Raw genomic sequence first — 14304 nt, 5'->3', positions numbered from 1 at the left:
GGGGGGGGGGAAAAAACCCACGAAAAAACCAAACCAAACCAACAAAACTCCTTTGCTTCACTGCGGTTTTTTTTCCCCCAAAGACAAGGCTACTGTGAGAAAAGTAGCCTGAGAGGCAGAACTTGTTGACAGTAAGCACACCCAGTGAAGGTAATTATAAATCTATATTTCAGAACAGACTTTCCTGTAATTCAATCTAATGAATAAGGAGGATGTTTCCCTTTCAATGACTAGATAAGCGGGTAGTAGGGCTGCTTTATTTGGTCAGTCTGGATGGACGGGAAGCCATCTGAGAGGGAAGTATCTGGTGTCTTTCTACAAGGAAGTTTGCTGATGGAGATAAACACACACACAAATACAAACACCTCATATATGTTGATCCCTAAACCTATTTTGAAGGTTCAACTCTTAAAGCATTTGACCTGATTCTTCTTGGATATTATAGCAGTCTTTGGTCCTGAGAAAAGGCTCTTTTATGGAGGATCATGGAGCTGGAGTTATCTGATTCAACAGACATAGCAATAACACGGTTTTTAACTGAAGTTACTTCCTTGGCCTGTATGTAGTTCTTTCTATCAATGTAGACAAAGATATGCCTCACTGCTAAAACGAAAAAGTGTGGTTTGATTTCCTACACTTCCTTCCACCCTCCACCCCTCCCTACTTTGGTATGATGTCACATGAAATTACTTCCAGAAACGGAGAGTAGAGCAACCAAGTTATAAAACCTAAATGCTATGCTTACTGCGTTCTTATCTAAAAGTTAGTACTTATGGGGGCGAGAGTCTATCGATGATCAAGGTCACGGTAATTTTCCTATTTCCTAAGAAATCTGAAATCTCACCAGATTTGCAAACTGCTGAATCTACTACATTTGTATGACGCATACAAACACCCCATTCCTCTACAAGAGTCCTATCAAAACTCACACATTTGCAAACCTGTATTTTAAACTTCACCCTTACCTTTAATCAAAAACAGGCGACCAAATAGATTTCTTTAAAAATAATCTTGGTGGTAAAAACAAAAATATCATGGAGAGTAAAATATTAGCCAGTCACTGTATTTCTGTGCTTACTTACCCCCCCTTTACTAAAATTTTCCATTACAACTTTAAGATGTTGTTTCCCAAAGAATGTTGACAACTATTTCCCACTTAAAGCTGTGGCTTAAAAAGAAATAGGTTTTAACTTGAGAATAGCCCAGAATTGGGCTTGTTCTAGGGTCCTTTGAAATCACAGTAGTTAGTCCTTTAGACTAAAAATTTCCCTTACACTTTTCACTGACAAGTGAAGGTGTTTACTTCCTTTGATAAGGGGCTCATAACATACAGTAGTGGTAAATCTGGTTAAAGAAATTGTCAAAGGGTGTTTTGTTTTGCATTATTTAACATTACATCCTAGAATTAACTGATGTAAAATGGAAGCTTTATCCATCTCAATCAGTAAATCTGGTCAAGTGAAAGTCTACAAAACTCTAAATTAAAAGCTTTTTCGTCGAACTGGAAATATCTAAACACTGTTGAGATTTAATTTTAGGAAAGAATATTGGAGAACAGAATTTAGATTTAAAAAGGACAATGCCATCCACTTTTTTATGCTTCCTGTTCAGAGGCTGATGGACTGCTCAACAAACTTGCCAAATCAAAAAAATTGTTTAATGATTCTCCATAAAGAATAGATTTTTAAAAGCTATAGCACCAGTCAGGTAACAATAGATCAATCAGGTTTTCCTAAAATGTAGTATTTGCAGTTGAAGCCTGGATAAGTAATTACATTCAAAGTAATGTACAGGGAGCTATCAATCCCCATTCAGGCAGCTCGCATTCACTGAGCCAAGAGCTTTGCTGGGCTTGGAGATATAAAAATGAATCCGCCACAGCTGCTTTACTTCCAGCTAAAAGAATACACCTAAACAAAGAGCTACAGGGCAGTGTGTTAAGTGCTATAATAGAGGTGTGCACAAAGGGCTTGGGGCCAAAGGAAGAAGCTATAAATTCTTCCTGGGAAATCAAGCAAGTGAGGGGAGATGTAAAAGAAGGTATGGTGATGTTTCCTTGTGATAAACTCAAGACTTTTTCTGTACCGTGTTCTCAAAAGTAAGGTAGTAATTTTAGGATTTATGAACTGTGTTAATGGCAAGGGATAAAATGTTCTATTAGCCAGTTTCATTTATGCTTGGCATAGCCTTTCAGTTACAATGTCCTAAGAAGAGAAGTTTTTAAAAATAACCGTATTATAATATTCCCATACAACACACACTATTCAGAATGGCAGGAATAGTTCGCATGAGTGAAATTTAGATACAAAGTTCAAAGATGTTTTGAAACATAAATGAATGACATTCTTGACATTTAGTAATAGTACATTAATAATGCTCATTTTAAGTATCAATTTTTTTTTCTTCTTAATGCAAAAATAAAAAGAATCACTTGATTATATCATGGTTAATATTTGTCTTTCTCTCCTTTTGTGTTTAAAATAGAAGGAGGGTGTTGAATCAACTTCTACTTAGCATCATTTATTATGCATACCATATTCCTACTTATAACACAGTTGTGACAGAACCCCCATTGTTCATTACACACTAGCCCCAAACTTGAGTAATTCTAATGTAAGCATGAGAAACCACCGTCTCCTTTGGGGTGAATTTCCAAATTCCTCTGTGTTAAATTGAGGTCTAATTTTCCCTGTGCCTGGTTTTCACAAGAAGGTCCATTCCACCCCATGTGCTCCTTTTCAGCTGTCAATAAACAGAGGCAGCGAATTCCCCCACAGCTTCACAAAGCTAGTTAGGCAGAGCCATTCATTCCTTCAGGAAAACAGGGCATTGATTTCAGCGAGTTCCCAGGGAGCAGCTGCAACAAAGAGATCAAAGGCCCACCTCTCTTTCCCTCCACTGCTTCCATCAGGCCAGGCCCAGACAAACAGCGACAGGTTTCCTTGAGACAAGGAGAGGGCCCGGCAGACCACCTCATGGTTCAATTCAAATTCATCCGTTTCCTACATTCCAGGGACAGTCCAGAATGCTAACCATGACAAACCAGCACAATCGGCCGGCATAATATACTGCTCGCTAGTTCATCCAAGGTCAGAGGGAAAAAACAAGCACCCAGGGAAGCCCTCCACTTCTAGGGCCTGCTGGGCCTCCATGGCCCCCTGACATTCCATAAATAAACTTCGCCGGCTCACTCTCCCTTTCTTGTTCTGTCCTGCAATTCCGCGAGCAATGGTCTCACTTAATCTGCAATTTCTTTAGTGTCACCGTACCCAAAAGCTCGGGACACTTTATTCTCAACCTAATCGTTCTAATGATGATAGGAGCATGGCGATGCGGGCAGCCCTTCTCAGTTCACACCCCGCACACTACCACCGGAGGATGAATTTACGGCTGTAATCGCTAGGGCTTCCTTCAAGGCCTGATTTCCAGGGAAGGCCACACAACCAAAAGAGAGCCAGTCTGCGTAGATTCTGTTTGCGGAACAAAAACGTGAACGGAGACAGAACGGTTAGCTTTTGGTGTGAACCAGGTGAGCACCCACACTGGCGACCCAGACCTCTAAATGATAGTCTGTGTGTGAATGAGCTGTGCGCAGCTTTGTGGGGTGAGGAGGGTTAGCCAGGGGGAGGGGGAGCATGAGGGGCTAGGAAAGAAGATGGATTCTCCCGACTGGTTACCTACACTGAACTGATTTGACCAAAAGGTTTCTCAAGTCTCCTCCAAATTCTGAGCTGCTTCTTTGACGCAACCTTCAAGAAAGCCTGTAACAAAATGCATTTATTTTATTGTCCTCCATTCCACTTCTGTCACTAATCCTGAGGAAACATGGGAGTGGATGGGTTAAATTTGAAAATTCCTAAACCAAAAAGAAAATAAACAATATTGGAATGAAAGGCATGGAGAACTCATTCCTTGACACAGAACACAACCATCCCACGTGCACATCTTAATAGCTTCAGTATAACCTGGGGGATCCATTCACTGATTATTCATTTGACTGCTAAAGATGTCATTTTGTACACAGAACCAAAGAGCCCTCAAGAAGACTTGCACTTACTCTCAAGTCGGGACAGAAATGAGCTTAGAAATTACAGAAGTCTACACGGCACGGGAAAGGTAGCTTCCTAGTAGACGCAGTGTGACAGTTATATTAGGAACCTCAAAGCTGACTCTGGCACCGATCCACTTTGGGCCTCTCTGTGTTTCTACTCTTCCAAAATGGAGACAGAAATATCTGTCAAGAATTCCTTTACAAGGTATTGTGAAATAACCATTCCTCAAAAACAAAGTATCTCATCGAAGAACACTAGTCTTAGGAATAGAACTTCTTACCTGATAGATCACTCTAATTCAATAGAGGGGCTCTGGAAACTCACGAAGTTTCTATAAATCCAATCATTTTTTAAAAGCACTGAGAAAATTTACTACTTAAGGAAAGGCTATGGCGAATGACGACATATACTTATCAATTCATTTATATACCCTTTCAAAAGCATTTATTTATTTTTTGTGGGTTTTTTAAAAAAAGATTTTGTCAGAGAGAGTGTGCACAAGCAGGGGGAGCAGCAGAGGGAGAGGGAGAAGCAGGCTCCCCTCTGAGCAGGGAGCCCTCTGTGGGGCTCGATCCCACGACTCTGAAATCATCACCTGAGCCGAAGGCAGATGCTTAACCAACTGAGCCACCCAGGTGCCCCTTTCAGAACGATTTAAGGCCCTTAGAAACTTCAATTTGATCTTCACCACAACCACCTGGGACAGGTAGTTTTACTAGTTTCTATTTTTGAAAGAAAACAGGCTTAAGAAGGGTAATAAACTGATTTGCCAAAGTCTCAGAACTTGTAAGTAGCAGAGCCACAACTTTAGTATTCTGTTTTTCAATCCTGTGCAGTACCTAACTACCATGTGTGCATATAATTATTCACTGAATGTCCCTCACCTTAACTCTATTAAATAATCAATCTACTCCTAAGCCCAATGCACTATACCTCTCATCCAAGGACGCAGTGCTTGACTATGGAGTCTGGTGTCAGATCCATATTGAAATTTTAGTGTCATCTTTTAGTAATTTTGTAAATTAAGCTATTAATATTTTCAGACTCTCAGTTTCCTCATCTGTAAAGGAGGAATAGTATCTTCTCTGGCAAGGTTTGGGAAGGATCAAATTAGATAACTTGCATAAAGCACCTAAAGCAGTGTTAGCATATAATAAATGCTTAATCGTGGTAGCTATTATCATTGGTATTGAAAATCAAACCAATGTAAAACTTGTTAAAAGGGAAAAACAGGTTTCTTTTTCAATAAAAAGACATCAAATGTAACTTTCAGCCTCTGGATGACATGGTTCTCTTGAACACTAAAAATTTACCACTCGAGTCTAATATTTTAAGGTGGCCAACTAATAAATCCAGATCACTGTCATAAAAGATAAGCTACTACACAAAATAGAAACACTAATTGAATTGTCTTTTTTAAAAAGCTGACTGAGGGAAAATCCCTGGTTGTTATATATATATATATTTTTTAAAGATTTTATTTATTTATTTGACAGAGAGAGAGACAGCGAGAGAGGGAACACAAGCAGGGCGAGTGGGAAAGAGAGAAGCAGGCTTCCCGCCGAGCAGGGAGCCCCATGTGGGGCTCGATCCCAGGACCCTGAAATCATGACCTGAGCCGAAGGCAGTAGCTTAACCAACTGAGCCGCCCAGGCGCCCCTTGTTATAAAGCAGCCATGTGGTTTTTCTGTGCTATCAGCTTTGCTTCTTGCCATTACCTACCTGAAGCAGGAATATATGTCTGCTAGGCAGAAATTCGCAGTTGCCACATGAAAAGGAAAAATATATAATAGGAATATTTTGTTGCATGGAGCTAGTGCGCTAAAGTTTTCAAAGACTACGTATGTTATTTCATTTGACCCTCACGCTACTCACTAGAAGAAAACAGATGAACTTTTTTAGCACAAAGACGGCCAGTGGTAAATGGCAAACTTTTTTTCTCCTGGTCTCATTTTCCATGACACCCTATCAATAGTTGGTAGTATGTAGATGCTCCAGTACACAGTGTACAGAAGACTGTGGGAAGACAGAGGCCACTAAGTCTGGGAAAGCCAGAAAAGGCTTTGGAGAGAAGGTGACATACACCCAACCTTTTACCTAGTACAAAATCACATCTATAATGTTAGTGACTGTCCCTGAGCTTGATGTAATTTTCTCTGAACCCTGAATATGTCTTCCAGTGGCTTACTTCTCATGCACTGTTTCGTTATTTGCAAACTTAAATGGATGTCCCCTAAAAAAAAAAAAAAAAAAAATTTTTACCCAAAGTTTTGATATTAAAAGAGGCAGAGAGTTGAGGCCACTGTTGTTTGAACACCACTTACAGATCCTTCTAATTCTACAGTTCTGTGATTTTTTAAATTACTGCTTATTCTTACATTGTATTACTTACTATATAATACATCAGTTTAAAAGTGCATGTTAATCTGTAGCCTATTAACACTAAAAAAAGTATGTATTTTTTCCTTCACTACCGTTTATCTCAGAAGTTAAAAGTTGGGAAAAACCCTTAAGAGTATCTAAGGGAGGGAGTGCGTGGCTGGCTCAGTTGGTAGAGCATGTGACTCTTGATCGTGAATTAAAGCCTGACCTTGGATATAGAGATTACTTTTAAAAAAAAAAACTAAGTATCTAAGGGAACATGCCTCACTAAAGAAACTCAGCCCATGGCAGGGGAAGTCTGATGGTTATTTCTTTCCTATGAAGGGCTAAGAGTTGCCTTTTCATAACCATCTGTATTATCTTCTCCAACACGAAATAAGCATGTTTTTTAATAAAAGACACTCAGATATTTGAAGATGATTTTGACAATCCCTTACCTAGAGCCATTATTTTGAGACTGTTGCTCTTTTCCAGTATAGGCACATAGTGCTATAAATTTCCCTCTAAGCCCTGCTATAGTTGCATCCTAGTTATTTGGAAATATGTTTTTATCTTCAGTCAGTTGACAATACTTTCCAATTTCCCTTTTCATTTTTTTTTTTTTTTTTTTTTTGTCAAATGGATTATTTGGTAAAAATTCACCGGCACAACCATTTGGGCCTGGTGGTTTTTCTTTTCTGGAAAGTTGTTGTTGTTGTTTGTTTGTGTTTTTACTATTAACTTGATTTAATAGATATAGGGCAATTTGTGTAACCTATTTCTCCTTGAGACAGTTTTGGTAGTTTGTATGTATCTTTCTAGACATTGTTCTATTTTATCTGTTATCACATTTGTGAGCAGAGACTGACTGTAGTATTCCCTTATTTGCCTTGTAATATCCATGAGATCAATAGTTATGAGTCTTCTTTCATTCCTGATGTTGTTAATTTATGCCTTCTTTTTCCTTTGGTTAAACAGGCCATGATGGGTCCTTGATGAGTTTACCACTTTATCATTATGAAAGAACCATCTTTATACCTGGCAATATTTTTTGCTCTAATTTCTAGCTAGAAGTTAGCCACTCCAAGCTAAAAAAAAATTAGTACTAAATACATACTGCTTTCCATCCCTTACCCTATAATCTGTCTTTAGATAGATGAGGTCCATTTTTTGCAGGCAGCATATAGTTAATTCATTTTCTTCTTTAAAAAAAAAAAATTTAAGCTGACCTTCATTGCCTTTTAACTAGAGTGCTTACACCATTTATATTTAGTATGATTATTGATACAGTTACGTTGAAATGTACATCTTGCTACCCATCTGTTGTTCATTTCCCTTTTCCTTTTTTTTCCTGCCTTCTTTTGGACTATTTTTTTCTGATTTAATTTTATCTCCTTTGGCTTATAACTTTCTTTTGAGGTCTTGGTGGTTGATTTAGGGGTTTTCGATGTATTCTTAACACAATGTACCTTCAAGGGATATTACACCTCTTCACATAGAGTATAAAAACCTTAAGGGCACCTGGGTGGCTCAGTCAGTTAAGCATCTGCCTTGGGCTCAGGTCATAATCCCAGGGTCCTGGGATTGATCCCCGCCTCAAGCTCCTTGCTCAGTGGGGAGTCTGTTTCTCTCTCTCCCTCTGCCCCTGCCCACACTCGTACTCTCTCACATGCTCTCTCTAAAGAATAAAATCTTTAAAAAAAAAAAAAAACCTATACTACATTTCAAATTTTCCCATCCTGACCTTTGTGCAACTGTTGTCATATATTTTACATGTTATAAACCCCAACTACATTGTTGCTATTTTTGATTAAAACAATCACCGTTTTAAAAAAATATTTAAATAAAAACAAATTTATACATTTACTCAGGAGGTTACTATTTCCGGTGTTCTTTATTTTGATCTAGTATTATTATCCTTCTTCCTTTTTTTTTTTTCTTTTAAAGATTTTATTTATTTGACAGAGAGAGAGATAACGAGAGCAGGAACACAAGCAGGGGGAGTGGGAGAGGGAGAAGGAGACTCCCTGCCGGGCAGGGAGCCCGATGTGGGACTCGATCCCAGGACCCTGGGATCATGACCTGAGCCGAAGGCAGACGCTTAACGACTGAGCCACCCAGGCGCCCCTATTATCCTTCTTCCTAATGGCTTCTTTTAACATTTCTTATTGTGTGGGTATAATAGTGGTGAATTCTTTCAGCTTTTGTATGTCTAAAAAAGTATTTTACTATCTTTTTTGAAAGATATTTTTTTAGCTATAGATTTCTAGGTTGACTGTTTTTTTCTTTATTTTAAAGAAGTTGCTCCACTGTCTTCTGGACTGCATTGCTTTTGGTGAAAAGTCTACTGTCATTCTTTGTTCCTCTAAACTTACAGTGTCCTTGTTCTCTGCTTTAAAATCTTTATTACTGGTTATAAACTATTTGATTGTGATATACGTTGGTGTAATGTTCTTCATTTTTTTGGTACTTGTTGGTATTCGTTAACCCTCTAAGATATGTGAACGTACTGTTTCCACTAAATTTAGCAAACTTTCAGCCATTATTTCTTTAAATATTTATTCTGTTACCTTCCTCCTTTGGAGACTCCAATTATACATATATTTGGCTGTTTTGAAGTTGCCCCATAGCTCACTGATGAGCTGTTTGGTTTTTCACTGTATGTGTATGTCTTATTTTGTATAATTCCTATTGCTATATTCCCAACTCACAAAGTCCTTCTGCAATGTCTAGTCTGCTGTTAATCTTATCCAGTGGATATTCCATTTCAGATGTTTATGTTGCCTCTAGAAGTTCAACTTGGATTTTTTTTTTATAGCTTTCATGTCTCTCCTTAAACTTATTGCTTTCTTGAGCACAATCTTGAGCATACGTATAAAAAAACTGTTTTAAAATCTTTGTTTAGTAAAGATGTTTACTAAATATTTAAAAATCTGTTTATTAAATTTATCTTTATTAAATCTATCATCTCTGAGTCTACTTGTATTGATTGATTTTTCTCTTCACCATTGAATTTTCCTGTTTCTTGGGAGATCTGGTAAATTTTGATTGAATGCTAGATATTGCATACTTTACCTTGTTACGTGCTGGATATTTTACAGTTCTTTAAATATCCTTGAGCTTTGTTCTGGGCTGAAGTTAAACTACTAGAAACCATTTGACCTTTAAACCAAGAGTCTGCAATTTGTGGCCCACAGGCCAAATCTGGCCCACAGCCTATTTCTGTAAATGAAGTTTTACTAGAATTTGGCCATCCTCATTCATTTACATATGGTCTAAGGCTGCTTTATCATTATAGTGGCAGAGCTTAGTAGCTGCAACAGAGATCATATGCCCTGTAAAGCCTAAAATATTTCCTATCTTACCCTTTACCAAAAAAGTTTATGATCACTCTCTAATGGCTTACTTTTAGGAATTTTTTTTTTTTTAGAAAGGATCAGAGCAACCTTTAGTCTAGTATTAATTCTCCCTCACTACTGAGGCAATACTCCTCCAAGTACTCCATTTTATGCCACTTATATTAAAATGTTTTTCTAGTCTGGTGGGACACATTCTTCCCTGACCTGTGATCTACATTTTCCTTCCCAGTGGTTCTTTTCCCAGCCTTGAGTAGTTCTCTTATATGTGTGCACTAATTGGCACTCAGCTGAAGACTCCAGGGGAACGCTCTGATGACCTCTAAAGTGTTCTCTTTGAGCAACTCCCTCTTCTCTAGAATGCTGTCCTACAAATTCTAGCTGCACCTGCCTCCTTGAATTCCCAACTCTATCACCTCAATTCAGGGTGACCACTGAGCTGTGTCTGAGTTCCCCTTCTTACACTGTGGCCTTGGGCACATCATTTGTTTCCCTTCTCTCAGGGTTCAATCTTATGCCGCTGGTTGCCTAATGTATGAAAACCTGTTTTAAAGATTTTATGGGCTTTTGGGGGTTTTATTTTGTTTTTTGGTTGTTTAAGGCAGCAGAATGAACCCAGTTCCTGTTACTACACCATGGCTAGAAGTCATGGAAGTCCCCTCAGTATGATCTCCTTACATTTGCATTAGTGCTTTATATTTACAAGTAAATACTGAAAAGTCTGCAGTATCTCATTTCATCCTCTCTACATCATTAAGATGTAGAGATTACCTGAAAGCTCAAAAAATGCAAAAAGTGACTTGTTTGGGATCACATTACAGGGCAGCCCATGTCTCTTAGTCATTTTCTCATCCATAAAAATATATGGTTTTTCAGAATTAGGGATATATAACAAATAAGAGATGGTCTTCTGTATAAAGTACATTGTAAAATAATTTATTACTAGTATCTCATAATACTAAGCAATACAGAATTAGATTGTTACTGAATATTGCTAATGATGAGGTCTATCACCTCTATTAATCCTTATAATCCTCAGAGCTATTATTATTTCAGTCTTATAAAAGACAAACTGTGGCTAAGAAAGGTTCATTAATTTGCTCACAATCACATACTTATTGGCATCACGTTAGAATTCAAGTCAGGCTACCCTAATTCTAAAACCTGTACTCTCCACCATGCTGTCTGCTCCTTAATTTATAGCTCTTAAAAAGAGTTTTTGGAACTAAATTATGATAGAACACTCCAAGTCCTCAGTAACAAAATGGCATTAGGAGCCATTTACTAAAAGTATCAAGATCTCTTCATTTTTTTTAAAAAGATTTTATTTATTCATTTGTCAGAGAGAGAGCACAAGCAGGGGGGAATGGCAGGCAGAGCAGGCAGAGGGAGAAGTAGGCTCCCCACTGAGCAAGGAGCCCGATGTGGGACTTGATCCCAGGACCCTGGGATCATGACCTGAGCCAAAGGCAGATGCTCAACCAACTGAGCCACCAAGACATCCCAAGATCTATTCATTTTTTACCAAAGAACTTCTAATCAAACAAGCACAGAAAAAGAAAATGAAAATTCTTAGAAGAAATTTCAAACCTAGTTTTTCTCTGAGCAATACTTCAAAATATACAGATGACTGAGATTTTAGCTGCTTTTTAATCATGTTTAATCTAACAAAAGTTCTAAAATCAAGCATTCAAACTTCCTTATTGAATTATCTGGGAAAGCCTACAATTGACAAAACTCAGCTGAGCTTGAGCTCTAGCACTAGAATTTTCTTACATCTAAGTACTGAAAACATATTCTTAAGATATTATTTTTCTCATAACAATGCTATACATACTTACTGTAGGAAATTCTGAAAATACACATTTCTTATTTGAGTTATTCTTAGTATGTTAGTTTCTCGCTAGCCATAAGAAATGAACCTACTATCTTAAGCCTCCAATTATTGCCACTAAACATATATTCATCATTTCTCTAACTACTTATGGAATTGCATTAATTCTAAGGGTTTTATAATTGATTTTCAGAACTGTACAGCTCTATCCATCATATTGCCTATAAGATTTTAGTGTGGGGCACCTTGGTGGCTCAGTCAGTTAAGTGTCTGCCTTGGGCTTGGGTCATGATCTCAGGGTCCTGGGATCAAGCCCCACGTCAGATTCTCTGCTCAGCAAAGGGTCTACTTTTCCCTTTCTCTCTTCCTCTTCCCCTGCTCGTGCTCCCTTGTGCGTGCTCTCTCTCTCAAATAAATAAAATCTTAAAAAAAAAAAAAAGATTTTAGTGTTATCTCATCTTCTAATAACTTTACTTGTTACTTTTCTGTCTCACTGCCTGGCTAGAACTTATACTACCATGTTAGCAGACATCATGTCACTACTCTTGATTTTGATGGAAATTTTCTGTGAGCTTTACTATTAATAAATGTGTTAATGGTTCAAAACAAATGTTTTACATCCACAATAAGTACTATCCCTAAAAGATGACCAAAAATGGGTGTTAAATGTTATTAAATGTCCCATAGGACTCTAAGTTCACACTTTTTTTTTTGAAATTTATTTTATTTGACAGAGAGACAGACAGCAAGAGAGGGAACACAAGCTGGGGGAGTGGGAGAGGGAGAAGCAGGCTTCCCGCCGAGCAGGGAGCCCGATGCGGGGCTCGATCCCAGGACCCTGGGATCATGACCTGAGCCGAAGGCAGCCGCTTAACGACTGAGCCACCCAGGTGCCCCTAAGTTCACACTTTAAAAAAATTATTGTACAGTGTATTTATGCATAAGATACCCAAATGTTGAAGCATTTCTGTACTCTTAGGGTAAGTCCCATTTGGTCAGAGTAGATAGTTCTTTTTAAAATCTTATTTGCAGATTTTTACATTTATTCTCATAACTGACAATATTTTAAAATTTTTGCATTGGCCATTACGTTTTAATGAGGGTTACATAAGTCTCTTGAATATATCTATTTTATCTTTCTGAGCTGTGGAAGTCATGTAGCATGTAAGTAACTATTACATGAACATTAGGAAGAATTTATCAATCTGACAGGCAAACTAGGTCAAAATAACCTTTAGTGTCTTACACACTGAAACTTTCAAAGTTTATTTATATAGAACTTTATATAGTATTCACTTAAAACTTTCTTATTCTCCCCTGCATCTGCTCTAATATTCTTTTTGTATTTTTTTGATTACCTAGTATGTGGGCAATTTTTGTAAGTGTTCCAAAGGCATTATAGTGTACGGCTGTATCTCTCTTTTGTCTAATGGTCTGTTAACAGTTAAAAGGACCCATAACAAGATAGGAATTATTTCTTTATTGCCACCTCCAGTCAGAAAAATCGAAGTCCCATGGAAAACTCCAGTTGGCCTGGCTTGGATCACATGCCATCCCAGGACTAGAATACCAGAAGGACAAGATACAAAGACTGCCCCAATATGAGTCACGTACCCATCTTTGTGGTCAGGAGGCAACAAGAGAAAGGCATGTTAGGCAAAGTCAGTACGTACTACACAATCCTTTTCCCCTATTCCACTTTCCTCTTTCTGAACAAAACACACAAAGTTCCCTTCCTTGTGGAGTTCACTGTCAAAGGAAGGTAAGACAAACAAACAAAATATATATCAGATGGTGATTTAAAACTAAAGTACTGAAGAGATAAAGAGCACTAAGAGGGTAAGGCAAGGAGAAATAGTGGCAATTCAAAACAGGCTGGTCAGGAAAGGCCTAGGTGCGATGACAATTTAGCAAAGATCTGAAGGAGGTAAGAAGCAAGCCTTATGGCTTTCTGTAGCAACAATAACTGAAAAACCCCAACTTGGAACAAGAATACTGGTATGGCTAAAGCAGTGAGTGAGGGGGAGCAGTAAAAGGCTAGGTCAAAAGTAATGGGGGCCCATATTAAGTTGATAAACCTCTAAAGAGAAGCACTGGCTGGAGTCGTTAGAACAGAAAAGTAACATGATCAGAGTTGAGAGTTTTAAATAATTTATCTGGCTGCTGTTTGGAGAACAGTTTATAGGGGAGAAAGTATAAAAGCAGGGAGACCAGTAAGAAGGCTATTTTAATAAAAAGATGATGAAGGTTTGGACCAGTATGACAGTGGAAGAGGTAGTGAGAAGCAGTCCTCTTCTGGATATATCTAAGGTAGAGCTGATAGTATTTTCTGACAGCTAGATATGTAGAAGGTGAGAAAAAGAAGAAATGATAATGGTGCTAAAGAGTATGGCTTAAGAAGATGGAGGAATAGAGTTACCATTTACAGAGATTAGGAAGAGTAAGGAAGAAGAAAGTCTGGATGAGAGTGGAGAGGAACCTAATTGTGGACATGTTAGGTATGATACACGTATCAGACATTCAGCATTTGGATCTTTAAATGTGGAGTTCAGGAGAGAGGTTCATACTGGAGATATAAATTTGGTAGTTACCAGCATATGTGTGTAGTTAAAGCCATGAAACTGAGAAACAGTGCAGGAACTGCCCTGGGTCACCCAGTGTTTGGAAGTCAGGGCAATGAAGAGATATTTGCACGAAAGAC

At 38.1% G+C, this 14304-nt stretch overlaps 1 protein-coding gene across 5 annotated transcripts in view; it reads right to left on the bottom strand.

Annotated features, from left to right (window-relative positions):
- The window catches only part of PLAGL1 (PLAG1 like zinc finger 1), a 48393-nt gene that overhangs the window by 31328 nt on the left and 2761 nt on the right, over positions 1-14304 (bottom strand). The gene's annotated exons all lie outside the window — the stretch shown is intronic.

This window comes from Neomonachus schauinslandi, chromosome 8, assembly GCF_002201575.2.
Source record: "Neomonachus schauinslandi chromosome 8, ASM220157v2, whole genome shotgun sequence".
Lineage (NCBI taxonomy): Eukaryota > Metazoa > Chordata > Mammalia > Carnivora > Phocidae > Neomonachus > Neomonachus schauinslandi.
This window is presented reverse-complemented; position numbering and strand designations above follow the sequence as displayed.